Source organism: Carettochelys insculpta, chromosome 20, assembly GCF_033958435.1.
Source record: "Carettochelys insculpta isolate YL-2023 chromosome 20, ASM3395843v1, whole genome shotgun sequence".
Taxonomy (NCBI): domain Eukaryota; kingdom Metazoa; phylum Chordata; order Testudines; family Carettochelyidae; genus Carettochelys; species Carettochelys insculpta.
Window position 1 is genome coordinate 3249954 of NC_134156.1, and position 18782 is coordinate 3268735.

Below are 18782 nucleotides of genomic sequence, written 5' to 3' on the forward strand. Positions count from 1 at the left end.
TGATGGCTGGAAGGTTTGTTCTCTCCTGAACGCTGTTGTGTAGCTGCCCAGCTGGTTCCTGATGACAAACTTCCTCTGTGTTGACAATTTCGTCAGGGAAGGGGGATTGCAGTTCATAAATTCAAGGTATAAAGACATTCAAGCCATTTCACATTCCTGCACTCATGTTTTGGATCAGAAGTCTGTTTCTCTGAACCCCACCACAAAGGTTTTTCTTTTTTTTTTTTTTTAATTTTTTTGCAGGAGTAGGTTCAGGTGTTTGCTGAAATGCTGAAAAACAAGAGAGAAAAAAGAAAAAAAACACTGACCACTCTTGCTAGCAAGTTTCTATAACATACCAGATCAGACCAAGTTGGCAAAAACAATGATGCAACAAACATTGATATGTTTGTTTAGCCCATGTGGACAAGCACAAATTTTCCCAGTCTAGCTCAAAATATAACTCAGCTAAACTTTTGGACAGGGCAGTCAATGTCTGGAAGGTATTGAAACCCTAAAACATACAACAGAAAAAAATTATGGCTTAGGTATCAATGCACAGTATTTCTCTTGCAGGGTTCTGGTGGCTTATGAAGAACAAAATCTTGAGGGCCTCTACAGGGATCATAAACGATTTAAAGGCATACTACCCAGCTCTGCACATACCAGTGGATAACTAGGCTCATTAGTAGCTTCAGTGCCAAATTCTGTGGTCAGTTACACTAGTATACAAGCCACAAGTGAGATAGTTTGGGTTTATACTATAGCAACTAAGGACTGTAATGTGCCCTTCTTTGTGTTTAATAAATAACAAACCAGCATTCATCTGTTCTTGATCGTGGGCTTCTTCTGAAAATAATTTATATGATCTCTTTCCTGCTTGGACTGGCTTGAGTTTGGGCCTTGATTTGGAACCTGGGATGGAAAGGCCTCATTCTTGAACATGAAAAGTAAAAATCAACAAGAGACTCACCAGGAGGCAGGACACTGAGGCTGATGTTGAACAGGCATGTAATACAGAGCGGTGATTATTGTGTTCCTGCCACGATATTAGAACAGATACTCCACTGATCAATTACAGCTTGTGTCAAAATGCCCTGATCAGTTCGGGGCCATTGGCTTTCTTTTTTTTCTCTGCAGTTTGTGCTTTTCTTGCTCCTAGGGCATCTTTTTAGGACAAGAAGAAATTTATTTAAAATTATTCTGTTGTCTGGCTAGATCCCTGCCAGCATAGTGTGGCTTTTAGGCATATTTGTGTGGTAGCTTGCATGCTGTCCAACTATCAGTGGTCTATTCAACCACTCCCAAGGCAGCAGGTTGGCAGAACATTTGGAAGGGTGCTGTCAAAGGGAAGCTTAGTATACTTTGGAATGCTAATGCCAAACTACACACAGAGAAGGCGGCTTCCAATGTAATTAGGTTTGGAAGGATAAATGTTTTGTTGGTACATGTTGATTTCACCCTCCACATGCCAACCAAAAAAAAAAATCCAGTTGAAATTCACAGATAGGCAAAGTAAGAAACATGCTGGGTGAGAACTTGTTAGAGTCTGAGTTAAGAGTATTTATTCCATGTATTTTGCTGTGTGCTATTCACAATTTTTGCTTAATGGTTTTTGAGGTTTAACCTTTTGTATTTCAATATCTATTGACATTAAAAAATGATGTTAGCTGTGTGTGCTGTGTCTTTTCTTTAATAAAAATAAAATTTAAATGTTCAGTTCCTCAAATTATAGGGGAGGTAGACAGACAACAATTATTTAAAGTACGTCAGAAGCAGGACAATAGCTGTATAATCAGAAGGTGCTAAAGGCGCACTCAAGGTTGACAAGGCACTTTCAGAGAAGATAACTCAATTCTTTGCACTGGTATTCACTATGGGTGATGTGAAAAAGATTGTCTCACCTGAACCATTCTTTATAGGTGGCAAATCTGAGCAAGTGGTCCAGACTGTGATGTCAATGGAAGAGGGTTTATAACCAAATGGTAAATTAAACATACATGAATCAAGACCAGATGGCTTTCCCCCAAGAGTTCTGAAGGACACAAATACTGAATTGCAGAACTACTAACTATGGTTTCAAGTATCGGAGGGGTAGCCGTGTTAGTCTGGATCTGTAACAGCAACAAAGGGTCCTGTGGCACCTGATAGACTAACAGAAAAGTTTTGAGCATGAGCTTTTGTGAGCACTGACTCACTTCATCAGTCTCATTTTGAAAGAACTTCTTTTGAAAGAAGAAAGCCAGGGTACACGCTACTCTTTCAAAAGTAAACCCCCTCTTCGAAAGAATCCTTCTTCCCATTAAATAAAGGGAATGCAAATGCATACCTTATTTGCATTTTGATTTACCTCCTTTGCATATCTCTTTCGAAAAAGAGGAAGACCTCGGACAACATGGACAAGATCTACTGAGACTGAAGGACAACAACTGGGGTACTTTTGGGGTCAGCTGGAAGTTTTGTCCTGAGATAGAGTGAAGTGGAGGACACTTCTAGATGACCTATGCTCAATGCGGAGTACAAGGGTTTAAGTCAACTAAGTCAAGTCCCTGACTGTTCAGGTTTGGTTCACGCTTATGTTAATGCCCCTTTATGTCACTCAGATTGTGTAAAAAGGGCCTTAAGGTATGTGTGATTATTATATACTCACACTATAAGATCCCTTTGCACTGCCAGAATGGCTCAAATGGTTGTTAGCGTAAACAGCAGTCACTCCTTCGTTGCAGCGTCATCCACTGAGCGGCCATCACACTGAAAAGACCCTTCCAGATCCAAATATTGACAAGCACTATCCCGAGAAACTCATGGTGAAATAGTTACAAGTCATCAGTTAGATATTAATGTGTGTGTGCTTCCTGGATCTACAAAGGAAATACCTCCATGCGAGACTCAGCCATAAAGTAAAGTTCTTCATTGCCGTAAGCATTCCCTTCAGAACACACACACATATGCATTGCATGCTCAGGTATACTGAGCAAATCCATTCAAGTAACTACCCATGATTAAACTGGTCATTAAACCAGGATAATTCTGGATGTGTAGTAGAAGCTAGTATGGTTAAATAGGGATCAAATCAATTATATTTAAACCTGCCCAAATCAAATGTAATAAAGGACTTTAATAGCTCCCCCAAATGCTAAAATAATGCATATTTGCCTTTTTTAGGCCATTACTTAGGTAATGGAAACAGCAGTAATGAGCAAAGATCATAGACGAAGAGAGGGTATAAAAGCGGCATATATTACACCAGTAATTGTTGCTGTGGCTTTTTCTTGCTTTTAAATCCTCTTCCCTCCCCTCTCCCCTCCCTCCGCTGCCCGCACACTGCAGGCCTCTAGGTCAGCCTGGTATATTTCTGCTCTTACAAAATGTTTCACCTCCTCCAGCCTGTGAGTTTGGATGCTGGGTGCAGGCTCTGGGCTGGGGCAGAAGATTGGTGTGCAAGGTACAGGCTCTGAGAGGGAGTTTTGGGCCAGGAGGGAGTGAAGGGCCAGGCTCCGGGAGGTGTGGGAGGGGGTCTGGGAACGCAGCTCTGGGGCGGAGTTTGGGTGCTGAGTGCAATCTCTGGGATGTGGCAGGGCGTGAGGGGTGCAGGTGCAGGAGGCAGTTTGGGGGTGGAGGTGCCGTGCTTACCCGGGGCATCCTGCTCTAGCAGCAGCTCCGAGGTGGAAGGGGCCGGTATCTGTGAGCTGCTGCTGGCAGGCACACACTACCCCCGCAGCTTCCCATCGGCCACACGAACACTGGGTATCGGAACAGCACAGGGAGACATACCCCATCCCCCTTGCCCAGGGGCTGGAGGGAGGTGGCAGCAGCCATGCAAAGCGAGCGTCCAGAAAGCACGTCAGCCAGGCTGCGCTGCTGTTGGCAGGTGTTCCAGGGAGCAGAAGCATCAGAGGGAGAGCACACAGGTGGCAGGAGGGGCTGAGATTGGTGGAGCTGAGCTCTGGGTTGGGAATATCTACCACGGGCCAGATTGTGGTCTCTTCACACACTTTGGGACTGCCTCAGAATGCCTTCTTCCCACGGTTACTTGGTCACTCCCAAGAACAGAACTGCCGCACTGAAGGGGTCCGTTTGTGGAGTGACTGCTGAGCAGTGGGAGGAAGGAGTTCAAAGGCTGGGCCTTTCACAGCAAGTTGCCCCACACCGACTGGTTGGCACTGTTTGTGGAGTACAGTGCTATGCAGAGCTAGTAATACATCAGAGCTGGGCCCGTAGCCATCCGTCCCATGAAATGCTGTTAGATACTGGGATGAAAGGGACTTACCCAGAGATCAGAATCACGGAGTATGAAGGCAGATGGGCTCTCAATTACCCTAGTGTAACTCCCAGTGGAGCCCAGCTCAATAACGATAAAGCGTTATTAGCTCCCGACAGCAGGTTGCCAGGGGCTGTAGGTTGGGTCAGATCCTCGGCTAGTAAAATCTCCGTAGCTCCACTGACTTCCTTAGAGCCTTGCTGGTTTACACATGCTGAGCATCTGACCATGTTATCTTTAAACAATAAAATCTGCCGAAGCAGCAAAAAACCCACACCCAGGAACAGCACCTGCAGCAAGTGACAGATATGGTCCAAAAGTTACTTGACTGAAGGATGCCCTGCCCACCAGATTAAATTTACTTGAAAAAGCCCAAGAAACATTGATTTGCAGGTGCAGTTCTACCACCTGCTTTCAGGCTTTATCTCTGGATTTCAGGAACAAAATATATGTCTTGTGGTTAATAAGAATTTGTTTAAATGGGTCATATGACCGTGATGCATAATCACTACACTTGTACTCATTCTAATGATAACAGATGGACCTGCCATCTAACCCCTACTCATCCTCATGAAAAGAGCTTATAGAGCAGGAGATGAACATTCCTGTGGTTTAGATTAAAGCAAATAGGTTGAGAAACTAGCCACAGCCAGCAAAAATTTACTGCCCAGAGAAATGAGCTTTTCATGCAGCTCTCTTTATTTTTGTGGATTTGTGCCTGTGGACAAATCTTCAGAAGCAGGTCAGGGTGCTTAAGATCAATCTGCTCAGATCAAGGTGCCTAAATCCATATTTAGCACTTGACTAAGTGGCCTAACTTCCAAGACCTGGGAAGAAGAATGATCTTGCCGTTAACACAGACGGCTCGGAGCTTGGATGGCCAGCTTCAATACCATGCGTTGATCAGACTCCCCGGGTGACAATGGGTGAGTCTCACATGGGAAGGGTTTCAAGTATGGGAGTCAAAAGTTAGGCCCGTGTCTAAGGTTCAAAAACCTGGGCCCAAATAACAGCTCCCATCAACCTGCCATCAGAAGGTAATAACCCTTTATCGTTATTGTTGATCTGGGCTCGACTAGGAGTTCTTGGTGTTTGCTTTCCTGCTTCACTGGCAGGATCTTCAAGAATGTTTTGAACTTTATTGCTTGGCAGATATGCAAAGCAGTTCCTGAAGAGGAAATTCAACCTATTAAAGAGACCTGTGATTACGTTCTCCTCATTTCCACTGCTTTATGTCTTCTCATTTCCCCAGTTCCACAATGGGAGCTTTAAGGGACAGAAATTTATTTGGCTGTTTTTAAAAAAATAAGTTGAAATTTGTTTCATGGCAGGAAATAATGAAACATTATTGCTTGATGTATCCCCAGGGAAGAGGGTGGAGTTGATCAGGCATACAATCCCAAGAGTCATAAAGGAATGCAAACCGGAACAGGTAACTGGTGTCATTTCAGCTTTGATCTGCTTTTTCTATGTTAAAATCATGCTAATCTTTGGAGGGAGAGGTCAGTGAAAGGTTACAATCTCAGAAATGGCAGCGTTGCTTGAAAAGGGATTCTTTCCTGTCCATCTGTGCACGGCCAGTTAGCAGCAAATGAAATATTGATAAAAGCCAAAAACTCTGGTTTCCCCTAACCTTGTTAAGACTTATCTGGGCCAAATCTTGAAAAAGTTAACTGGGCAGGCAATATTTTAGAGAGAACTTGGATCTAGTTTGGAGTAATATGGGACTCTAGTGAAAAGGGCCCATTTTCAAGCAAAAAGAAGCTTCCAGTTGAGTGGGTGAAAAAGTTGCATTTTTATGTTTTTGCTGTGGGGGAAAACTAATTTGCCAAAAATGCGTTTGGGTGAAATTGCAAAATGGAAAAACAGTGGCAATTTTCCCCCAAAGGCAGCAGTGGCAGGAAAGGGAGAACTTCTCAAAGCACTCCTCTGAACTTGTGTGCGTGTGTGCAAAGCCCGGGGAACCTCAGTGGCTGGCATTAACATCTCTCTGCAAACTCTCTAGCTAGAGTGGTCTCTGTTTATCAGAAACCTTATTACTTTGGCCTGCAGAAAACTAAACATAGCTCAATTAAGACTGACTTACCTTGAAAGTGTCCAAATATTTATTGCTAGGATGCCTGTGAGGTTTATTACTTCTGCTTTCAACCCTTCTTAAGTACTCACAGCCTCCCTTATCTACACCTTCTACAACATCTTCCATTCCAAACTGAGGATTCAGATTTACATGTGTTTCCCTTCATGCATGGAGCAGTGGTGATCTCGCTCAGCCCTGGTGGCGGGAGACATTTGGGTCATGGTAGAGGGAACTAGAGGCTGAGGGAGATTTTTCCTGCTCTGGCAGCCTAGTGTGGCTGTGCCCATGGTCTGTCCTCAGGTTTATGCTTGGCTGTGCTATTGGGCTCCAGGGACTGGGGCCAGGGTGCTGGCCTTCCTGGGCCTGCTGTGTGCTAGGGGAACAGGAGGGGCTAAGGTAATACCTCATGCTCTCCCTCCAGGCAGGGGAGGAGGGGCTGCAGACGCTACCCAGCACGGAGATAGGGCTCGCGGCTGTGGTAGGTCGGGAGACTCTGAGTTCAGGGGCCGTGGAGGGGGCAGGGGTAGGGACTAGCCTCCCTCAGCCAGCAGTTCACACGCCACCCAGGATGTGGGATGTAGGGAAGGCAACAGCTACTTGGCTGAAGTAGCCCCCGCAGGAGCAGTCCCTCTCAGCCTGGCTTCTGTCTGTGTAGAGCAGCGGTTCCCAGCCTTTTCCATAACATGGAGCACTTCAATGGGACAGAGAATTCCACCGCACACCCTACTTTTCTCAGCTGAACTGATTGCTCAGAAACATCCCATTTATGTACATTTATTATGGTCACAGTCCTACTAGAGAGGTTTGTAACATGGCAGTGCACACAGCAAAGGTATTACTGTTTCAAACCCGCCACACCACACACCAGCTTCAACACGTTGGGGAAAAATGAGGGCAAGTAAACAGTGCCACGCTAGTGTAACTCCTGACACTTTTTACTTGAGTACTCGCAGGGGGTGGGGAGGAGGACGTGGCTCCAGAGTGCAGACTCCCCTCCCTGCCAGCTCGTTGGAGCCAGGATGCAGCACTTCAGCTGTATCCAGCTCGAGTAGGGTCCTGCCCTCCCTCCCTCTTTGTCACAGTGGAGAGGTGGGGATCCCTGCCACCCCTTTCAGGCCAGGAAGCATCCTGGCACCAATGTTCTTCTGCGGGATTGGGATTTTCCCTTGCAGAGCCTCTGCAAAGAGCCAGGGCAGGGGAAAATTGACCAACCCTGAGCCCCAGCTGGCGTGGGATCATCAATTCCCTCCCTCCCCTGTGGTGCCTCTGCAAAGAGCCCTGGTGAGAGGAAATTGGTGAAATTTCACAGTACACTTGGATAGTTTTCGTGGCGCACCAGTGTGCCATGGCACACCGCTTGAAAAACAAGGACTTGCACAGGCCCCTGCAGTTGTCTCTCGCTGCCCATTTTGGGCTGTTAATGTCATAAATTCCCTCCCTTCCTCCAGAAGTGTCTTATTTATTAACCAACAAGATAATTGTACCTTGAGGAAGAGGCCTTGAAAAATGAGGGCTGAGTGGAAAAACAGACTTTACATATGGGTAAAGATTGTGTGAAAAATGAGGCAGTCATTTTCTGATGGGGAGTGATGTTTTTACCGCTCTCCTAGCGTGCAATCCAATAGATTTAAAAATGGAAACAGAAAGAGAGCATGCAGTCGATTCTTCCACTGCCACCTTCATTATCATTGCAAGGGACAAACAGATGGGGACAATTTGATCAGCCGAAGAAATGCTGTGCCAAGTGGGAGCCCTTCATCTGCTCTGAAATATTACATGGCATACGGCAACTGGTATTTTCTGATGTATTCCTAAGATGGCATTGCGATGACAGCATCTCTGTGATGAGAGAGAGAAAATAAAACAGGCTGTGTGGCCGAATTCCAGAGAGTAATTTGAATGAAAGTTTGGGCAGACCTTCTCACCAATCAGAAGCATGTCACTCAGATGGTTTATTAATGGGGTGACGAACTGTGAGGCAGTCACTTACTTAAATGACACGGCCAATATGGTTACTTTTCGTTATGCAAAGAGCTCTCTGCTCAGCAAAGTGGTTGCTCCATATCTGAGCCATGTGCCAAAGTATCTATTCCTGCGTGAAAATTAGGGTGATGATAAGATCAGGGCAAAAACTTTCAGGGGGCGCTATTTTTCAACACAAAAAAAATGCAAATTCAGGTGTATTCTTTCAAATATGTGTCAATTTCTTTGAATTATTTTGGTCAGCAATAAACCTACCCAATCTGAAATGTTTTGTTTCAAGAGGCTTTGAATTAATCAGCCATTTGCTTTGAAATGCATTTTCATTTTGAGATTACTTTAATTTTATTTTAAATGAAAAAAGCTCAAAAATCAACCTGAAACATTTAGTTTTGGGTGGAACAAAACATTTTGTTTGACCTGAAATGAAGTTTTTAAAAACTCTTCTGGTCAAGTTGGCTGAAAATTCTCAACCGGCTCTACGTATAGGTCCTGCTGAATAAGTCTCTGCACATTTGGGGACCATGGCTGATAGTGTCAAAATTGCCTGGGACAGCTGAAGCATGTGGCAAGCTGGTGTATGTGCACAGGCTGCTTGTGCTCACAGCGACACAAAAGTGCTATACTGCACTTCTGTTCCCAGAGTGGGTCAGGACATTTTTCTTCAACTTACCCCTGAAAAATGTTTCATTAGACTCGTTGTGAAAAAAAAAATCCCAAACTGATTCCTCTGTTTCCCCACAAGTTTTTGATAACGGAACATTTTTGGGTGAGAGGAGAATTTTGTTCAGAAAAATATGTATCATATTTTGAAAGTTAGTTTTGTTATAGTAAAATTTTGATGACAAATGTTGGACCTGCTGTACTGTGGTTGTCAACCGGTGTGCCACAGCACACAGGTTTGCCATGAGAACTGTCCAAGTGTGCTGTGAAATTTCATTAATTGCCCCTCACTGTGGCTCTTTGCAGAGACGTTGCAAGGAGGGAGAGGCAGGAATTGAAGATGCTGCACCAGCTGGGACTTTGTCAGTTTCTGCCCTGTGGTGGCTCTTTGCAGAGACACCACGAGGGGAAATGCTAAACCTGCAGGACCCCCATTTGCACTGGGAGGCAGCTGAAGTGCTGCTTCCCAATCCATATGAGCTGGTGGAGAGCCCACCCCCCATTCCCTGCTGTGGCAAGAGGGAAATGAATAGGGTGGGCGCCTTTTGGAGCTGGGACGCAGTTTAAATGCCATGCCCTGGCTCCAATGGGCTGGTGGGGTGGAGAGCTGCTTTCAGTGGTTGCTCATTTACTCTCAACATCCCCAGCATGGTCTTGAGCAGATTTAGAAAATGTGTCTGTGCTCGCTGCTGAAGACCATGTGTTCTGTGGTGGATGTGAAACATGAACGCGTTTGGTCCTGGTTTAGCTTGTTGTATGCACCGCCATGGTGCAAACCTCTCTAGTAAGACCATAGCCATTGTAAATGGAAGTAAATGTGACATTTATAAGCTATCAATATAGATGACACCAGTGGCTGTGCTGTGGAATTTTCTGTCTCGTTGAAGTGTGCTGCGTAACTGAGAAGGTTGGGAACCACTGCCACAGACACACCCGGTTGTTTATTTCATCCGTTTGTTGGAGCACAAGTTTATAAACACAGAGCAGGGCAGGAGTACACACCCTCCTGTGCAACCTGTCTTCATAGGAGGGTACAAATAAATCATTTCTATGGCAACAATTAACTAGAACACTTATCTCCCACTGGTTCCCACAGTGACCCACTGGGGACTTCTCTATCCACTGCATAGTGTGCAAGGGAATGATCCTGGATGCTGATGGACTTCACTTACCCACAGATCACACCCACGCCGGTGATGTCCTGGCAAAGTGTCCCAGTCCTGGCTGCGGTGAGCAGGTAACTCAGTCTCCATGGTCCCTATGAGATTTGCTGCCGAGACTTCCCATGACAGAGCTGATTTGTCCCAACAGCCAGGAGAGCTTTTAAGACATGGGTGTCTGTCCACCAAGGAGACAGAGTCCTTCAGTTCACCCCACTGATACCAGCGTGCAATGAACTACATTAAAACCTAAGCAGGAGGCTGAAAGGGCCTGTTGAGGGCATTAAATAGACTTCAGGTGCCTGGACATTCAGCACCAGACTGACCTGCCCTGGTTTGGAGCCAGTGACCAAGACTGATCCATGAGCTCCTCATCTACATCTTAGGTACTTATGTGCCCCTCCCCCAGCTCGTACTGTAGGAATGGGCCTATTCACTTTTTTTAGCATGTATTTCTCCTCACAATTGCCTCAAGGCAGGGCATGGGTATTAACCCCAGGGTACAAATGTCACTTGTCCTAGATCTCACTGGGAGAGTCTCTGGCACAGCAGTGATACGTGTCCTCACTGCCAGCTTCTCTCTCTAGTCACTGGCCTAGGCTTTGTCTTACAAGCTGACATTTCCTACCTTCTCTCGTTCTCTCTCCATGGAGAGCGAGAGCTGACTCCTCTTCTCACTGTCATCACACCAACGTGTGGGTAGGGAAAAGCTCCATGTCTGGCGTTAGGCAATGTATGGCTTTCATCCTGCCTGGCGGTCACAGTTCCTCTTTAAGAAAAAGCCATTTTCCATAAGAAAAACACAGCAGAGGTCTCTATAGCTCCTAGCTGATAGCAAATTTCATACACATCAGTAACTTAATAAAAAAGGATTTGGGTGTAAGGAAGAAGGAAAATTTCATTTCCATACTCTTTAGGGTTTGTCAAAAAGCAAGAAAACATTGCTATGCAGATAAACCTGTCCCTCAGGAAAGCAGCGAATGGAGTTTATTAGATGTTAACAACCCTGGGTTAGACTCAAAACTGTGTATCTAATTCACAAACAAAAGAGGGGCTTTTCCTCCCTTAAGCTGGTCTCACTAATAAATTCCCATGTCATATAAACTCACCACATCTAATCAGGCAAGAGTTCCTTCCTTGCCTAGGTTATTCTATGCAGAGGCCTCGCTCCATGGGTAATAGGGCACAAAGGAACTCAGCAGTTTGGCTTGACAGCTAATTCTGGTGTATTGATCTTTCATGGAATAAAATGTATTGGAAACAGACTTCTTGTTTCTATTAAAAAAAAATTGGGCCTTGCCCCTGAACGAACAGGCTAGAGCCTTTTAGTGAGGCAAAGGAGTTTTCTTCTACAGATTTTGCAGTTCCCCCCAAGAGACAATGTGTATAATTCTTACAATGTACATTAATCACATGTTGCATAGAACAATGACACTAAGAACCCAATCCTTTCCCCCACCACTCTCACCCCAAAGTCACTGGCAAAACTCCAAAGGCTTCAATGAGCTGAGGATCACACTTTGGTTTAGAACTGTGCACTATTCCAATCCATTCCCTTCAGTAGGAACTGCAGATGCTCAGAATCTCATCTGAAGCTATAATGCGCTATCAGTTTTTAAGCAGAGTCCAGGGGAGCCAAGGAAGTAACCAGACCCAGGTTACACATGGATGGGGTTTCGGCAGCAGGGATTGATTTTAAGACCTCTGGATCTTAAAGCATGAATCTCTACTGTCTGAGCTACTCACCTCTGTTAGTTAAGCCCATAGCAGGTTCTTCATCATCATGTGTATGCCTGTGGAGGAGTGGGACATGGTAGATGCCAAAGACATAAGGCAAGGTAAGTGATAGCCTGCAGGCTGCTAGGTAAAAGACTAAAGTCGAGGATCTCTGAAATGCTTCGAGTTCCACACACAGGATCTGCTAAACAGGCAGAACTGCAGGGTCTCAGTGCATGGATCAGAAGCTGGTGTTGGGAGGAGGCTTTAGATTTATTAGGAACTGATGAACCTTTTGGGACAGGAGCATCTACAACAGGGAACCAGATTGCTGGCAAGTAAAATTAAAAAAGGGACAGATGAGTTTTTAACATAAGGGCTGGCGAAAATTAATGGGCATGGAGAAGAGCACAGTTCCAACAATGTATCTCTAGGGGAGGATTTATTAAAGGCGATAATCTATACCCTAACAAAGAGGGGAGGACAGAGGCTGATGAAATACAGGTGGGAACTCAAGAGAAACAGACACATGCAAGAGTCCCATTCACTTACATCACCTGAAAGCGGACTACTCAATAGTGGCACATTTTATAAGTGCTTGTACACGAATGGTAGGGGTCTGAAATACTAGGGTGGGTGAACTTGAGAGCCTGCTATTAAATGCAGACATGAGTATAACAGGCTTCAGAGAAACTTGGCGGAATGCTGATGATCGAGGGACACAGTAAGATCAGAGTACAAAATATATACGAATGACAGACTAGGTTATTCTTTCACTATATGTGAAAGAAACAGAACGTTAAATGTAAAACAAAATGTTACATGACTCAAACTGTGCCTGTCTCAATGGATGGAAATTCCATGCTCCAATAACACGAGAACAGGCAGCAGGAATATGCTATCCACCACCTGGCTGGAATGTGAAATGCTCAGGGAGATTAGAGAAGCTACTAAACGTATTAATGGGGGATTCCAGCTGTTCTCATACTGAGTGGGCATGTATCGCTTGAGGACAGGGTGCAGAGATAAAATTTCTAGATAGTCTTAATGATTGCTTTGTGGAAGAGTTAGTGCTGGAACCCCTAAGGGGAGAGGTAATTCTTGGTTTAATCCTAAGGATCTGTTTTCAGAGGTGAATATAGCTGAACCACTCAGTCAGAGGAACTGTAATGTAACAGCATCCTTGTAAGGTGGGGCAGGGGCGGGGGCGGAGGAAGAATACCAAACAATTCATCACAGCAACGTTTAACTTCAAAAAGGAGAACTGCACAAAGCCAAGGAAAGTTAAACAGAAAATAAATGGCACAATTATAAGAGTGAAATGCCTGCAAGCTGCATGGAAAATATTTAAAAACACCATAAGAGAGGCTCAAACTAAATGTACACCCGACATTAAAAAAGCAGGAAGAGGGCCAAAATTATGTCATTGGGGTGAAACAAGAAAGTACAAGAAGCAGTTCAAGGTAAGAATACTTCCTTTACAAATTGGGACCCAAATCCTACTGAGGAAAACAGAAAGGAGCATTAACTTTGGCAAGTGAAGTGTAAAAATATAATTAGGCAGGCCAAAAAGAATTGGAAAAGCAAATGGCAAATGACATACAAACTAACAGTAACATTTTTTGTAATACGTGAGAAGCAAGAACAACCACTGGGGCCACGGGATGTTCAAGGTGCTAAAGGAGCACTCTTGGAAGACAAGTCTGTTGTGGGGAAGCTGAATGTAATCGTTATATCCATCCTCACTGCAGAGGAGGGAAGGGAGATCCCCACACTCAAGCCATCCTTTCCTGGGGATGTATCTGAGGAACTGTTCCAGACAGAGGTGTCAGTAGAGGAGGTTTAGGAACAACCTGGTAAAATAAACAGTGATAAGCCACCAGGACCATCTTGGATCCGCCCAAGAGACCTATAGAAATGCAACAATTACACTGCAGATCTACCAACTGTGGTACGTAACCTAGTGCTTAAATCCGCTTCTGTACCAGGTGACCGGAGAACAGCTAAGTGATAAGTATCAGAGGGGTCACCACGTAGGTCTGTATCTGCAAAAACAACTAGAAGTTCTGTGGCACCTTATAGACTAACAGATGTTAAGTGATGCTAATTATTTAAAAAGGCTCCAGAGGTGATCTTGGTGTGCTCCTGGAGCTTGTAGCAACATCACCATGCATCCCTAAAGGAGCAACCTCTGTGCTCACCTAGGCTACATCTACAGTACAGCAATCCTTAGAAAGAAGTTCTTCTGAAAGATCTCTTCCAAAAAGTCTTCTTTCGAAAGAGCACATCCAAACACAAAACAGGAGGTCTAAAAAATCAACCTTCTCTTTCAATAGAGAGCATCCACACAGCCCCGCTCTTTTGAAAGAATGGGCCAGGAACTGAAAAATCCAGTACCAGGAGGGCTGCTCTTCCAAAAAAAAGGGCCCCCAGAGCGTCTACACGCCTTTTTTGTCTGGGAGCAGAAGAGGGCTGCTGGAAAAAGAGTGCTACGTTCTTCCAATTTAATATCAGAAGAACGCATTTTGTGTGTAGACACTGCACAGGGTTTTTTGAAAGAGCCCTGGCTTTTTCAAATAAACTCTCTAGTGCAGACATAGCCTACGGAGTTTGATATGATTGGATGTGCAATTAAATGACGAGTAACTCTGTGGTCCATTTTATTAATTAATCCTCCTGAGGGCAGAGCAGGTCCTGTGTGATAAAGGGTTAGGAGCACACAGAATATCAAAACAAACCTACAAAGGTCCATGGAATTTTTAAGCTGTTGCCTGCTGAATTCTCCTTCAGCAAATGTGTTTTCCTCTATATGCAAATGCTGTGGTGTCCTGTTTTCCCTTTCTAACTAACTAAATGCCAGTGCTATCCTCAGCAGCCCTGCAGCAATATGATGGAACAATAGTACAGCAGCACTTTTCTTCTAAGGATTTCAAAGCATTTTACAAATATTAATAACTCTTGCCTCACAACAGCTCTGCGAGGAAGAATAGTAACAGAGAGGGAGAGTCTGGTCTGGTCTGGCTATGGTCTGAAGAAGTGGGTCTGTCCCTCGAAAGCTCACCTAATAAACTATTTTGTTAGTCTTTGAAGTGCTACTTGACTGCTTTTTCGTTCTGCAAGGGAGGTATCACTAGACAAAATTTATAGATGAGGACGCTGGCCCACACGGATGTGAAGTGACTCATTCAAAGCAACAGACCTGGAAATAGAAACCAGAACACCGTCTCCTGCTCTAACCCCTAGACAAATATTTTCCCATCACAAAGCGGAAGGTGAGGAGAAATGTTTGGTAAAGGGAGAGATTTTAGATCCTAGTTTCCTAAGGGTGATTGCAGACCCATTGAGGATGTGCATCTTAAACATCATAACACCTTAATATCGTCCCCCATCAAGTCAAAGCCCTAAATAAGTGAAATTCACTGAAGTGCACTTTTATCAAAACACTTCTCTGTTACGGCCTGCAGAGATGTTAAGAAGTTAATGGGGGAAGCAGGAATTAGAAAGATCAAATGCATCGGCTCCTAGCCAAAGGGATGAAAAAGATATGGCACCTGAGAGTGGCAGTAAATGTGAAATGCTTATCTCTCATTTCAGATGTATGATTAACTCTTTCTAAACACACTGCGGCTTGAACAATAAAGGGGAAAATACAGATGGCAGTAACGCAATCAAAACATTTCACAAATTCTGACTGAACAGCCCATAAAAGTGTGACTGTAGGGCTCTTAACCACCAAGGACACATTTTCTCTTTAAGGCGGAGCAGAAAAATGAAGATGTAGGGATTTATAAATGATTGTTATGGCAGTGAGAGTTCAAAGATAAGAGGTAGGAGCAGGGATAAACCAAAGCAATGAAAAGGGAAAAAAGAATTGTTGTCTGGTAGTGTTGGAGCACAGGGAAATTCCATTAGAAGGCCCAGCACTTCTTTTTATTACTCACGTCAATTACGGCAGAGCCCAACGGCTGGCCAAGAGCGGGGGCCCATCATGCTTAGCATTGCACACACACCAAGTAGCACAGTGTCCCTGTCCCCAAAGAGTTTATAATCTAAATAGATCAGACAGGCCCGTAGTAGGGGAAGAGGTGGAGCACACAGGCAGAGTGAATGATGTGATGGCTGCCAATGACGTGTTGGGCATTTACTTAAGAGGGGAGCAGTGAAATGGAAGGAAATACAAAGGCAGGAGGACTGAGGGGCGTGGGTGTGGAACAACGTATAACATGGGCAGGTGTGGACTTGGAATGAAACTGGTCTACACTAGGTAGGTAAGTCGACGGTAGATACACAATTCTAGCTACGGCAATTGCGTAAGCTAGAATCAACTTACCTGCAGTCGATTTACCTGGCTGTCCACACAGAGGGCAGTTGACAGGAGAAAGTCTCTCATTGACCTCCCTTACTTCTCGAGATATTGAAGAGCACAGGGGTCAACTACTGACCCCAGATAGTTTGATTTCACGTGCCTCTACCAGAGACATGAAATGGAACTCTGGATGATTGACCCTGACTGGCTTGATTTTCCGCGTAGTGTAGATGTACCTTCATGAGGCGAAGAGGTGGGATGGGGAAGTGTGCAGTGAAAAGGTCAGCGGGACAGGGCAGAGAAAGTCTATAGAGTTCTCTGAGGTCCCTGCTTGGGCTGCTTTTGTCTGTACTGGCTGGGGTCTCTAGCTGGCTCTCTGCCAGGCAGCTGTTTTTACTTGCCTTACTGTCCCATTGCTGAAGCTGTCCTTTATAGAGTGCGGGCTTCAGATGGAGAAGACTTTCCAACCTCCCATGCCCATAGAGCCTTTGATCTCACAGTAGGATGTTTGTGAATGTTATTTCACAGGGCAGCTCTCTCCTGCATCCCCCTGGAAAGCAGCTTGTTTGAAATATGTTTAAATCAACATTTTCAGTATGTTGCAGCCCAGTCCTTTGGCATTTGCATTTATATCGATAATGACAACACTTTGTGGCATCTTTCATCTCAGGACATCCAAGGGTTTAGCAAACAATTAATTCAGGTTTTCGGCACCTCTCAAAAAGTATTTTGCAGACAGAAAAAGAGAGATGCTGACAGCCTGATCTTCCACTGCGTTTCCACTTTGCAATGTCTACAACCAGAACAAAGCATGTGTAATATGCTACAGAGCTGGAATTTGCAATTCAGCTGCGTCATGGTACGCGATGGTCATATTATGCAGGATGAATAGTAACAGAGAGATAACTGCGTTAGTCTGTATTCTATCAAAATAAAAAAGCTCATCACCTAATCAATTATTTTGTTAGTCTTTAAAGGCTACGTGACTTCTGGTTTGTTTTGATATTGTGCAGGGAAAATCAACTCCGTGAGACAGCAGAAAATAGACTCAGGAATTAAAAGGGGCTGAAAAGCAATGTGATAGCCTTTGCACACTGTGAATTAGGTAGCAAGGGGAAGGTCTGGAGTTTACCCCAGTTCAATTGCTGCTCTAGGAGCACAAGCTTTCTAGAAGCTATGGGCCTGATTCTCAGACCTATTTATGCCCTTTTGGCAGTGGAGAGTGGCCAAAAAGAGGGTGTAATTTACTCCTACTGCAAGGCCACTTTACACTACTTCTCTGCCTTCTGTTCGAACATAATAGCAAATATTTACAGTGGATAAATCCCTCACTTAGTAACCCATCCAACAGGAAAGAAGCCTTGTGAAATGCAAATGGCACACTTTAAGAGGAAAATTCTAATTCTTGTACATTGGAAGGCCAAGTGATTGTTGGGTGTGATGATCAGAGATCAAAGACTCAGTGTTCTTTTTTCCCTCTGCCCTATAAGGTAGTTACTCTGCCAATTTGTTTACTGCGAGACGTTACAAGTATGGGTAGAAGGAAAAATGCCTAATCTCTGAACTACAGTCTCAGAGGGTTAGCATTGTTAGTCTGTAGATTCACAAATCCTGTGACACCTTAGAAACTAGCAAATTTATTAGATGCTTTCAGAGGCAAAGTCCACTTTCTCAGATGAAAAAGGAAGAGAAAAAACAGAATCCAGGGTTCATCTAGCAGGGAGGATTAAAAAAGAAGTTTACCTGTTACTTGTAGGACTCGTTAATGAAGCAAATCAAGTAGGATGTGGATCAAAAATGGGAAATCGCCCTTATAATGCATAAGATAGTTAAGATCTCTGTTCAGGCCAAGGTTAAAGGTGTCAAATTTGTAAATGAATTCCAATTCAGATGCTGCCCTCTGTAATCTTGAGGAACAACCCTTTTGCAGAGGAATGGCTACGCTTTTAAATCCCTCATTGAACATCCAGGAAGGTAAAGTGTTCCCTGACGCATTCCTGTTATCAGACTTCTGTCCATTCATCCTTTGGCGCAGAGACTACTGTTTGCATCTCTGCTGCCTTTGTAGACTGTGACTTACTGGCACACATGCTTTTACCTGTTTTAATCTTTCAATAACTCTTACTCGTTTTTCTGAGCTAATAAACCTTGAGTTACTTTACCACAGAACTGACTGTCAGCATTGCCTGTGATGTGAGAGCTAAGCTGGGAATTAACCTGGGTCAGTGACAGCTCTGTTAGGACTGGGTGTAACCTGATGTATTTGCGATATTTGACGTAAATGGCCATTTATGATATAATCCAGCTTGCATGGTTGGCACGTTAGACTGGAGTGTTGTGGCAAGACAGTCCTAGTTATCCAGCCAGAGCTCACATTTGGTACTGGCTCAGTACAATCTAATTATGGAACATACCGCCAGCTCTGAGTGTCTGCTCTGCTTATGACAGTCAGCCTGGAGGTAGGCATGAACTGCTCCAGACAGCATAACAATTTACTGTGCTCCCAGTTGCTGCCGTGCCTTTCAGCAGCATGTCAGCATTCCAGAAAGTGATGGGCAGGCAGGGTCCTTCTGAGTAAGTGTGCAGGGGGCCCATAAAGATGAGACAACTGTGAACATAATGCTCAGTGGATAAGCCTGT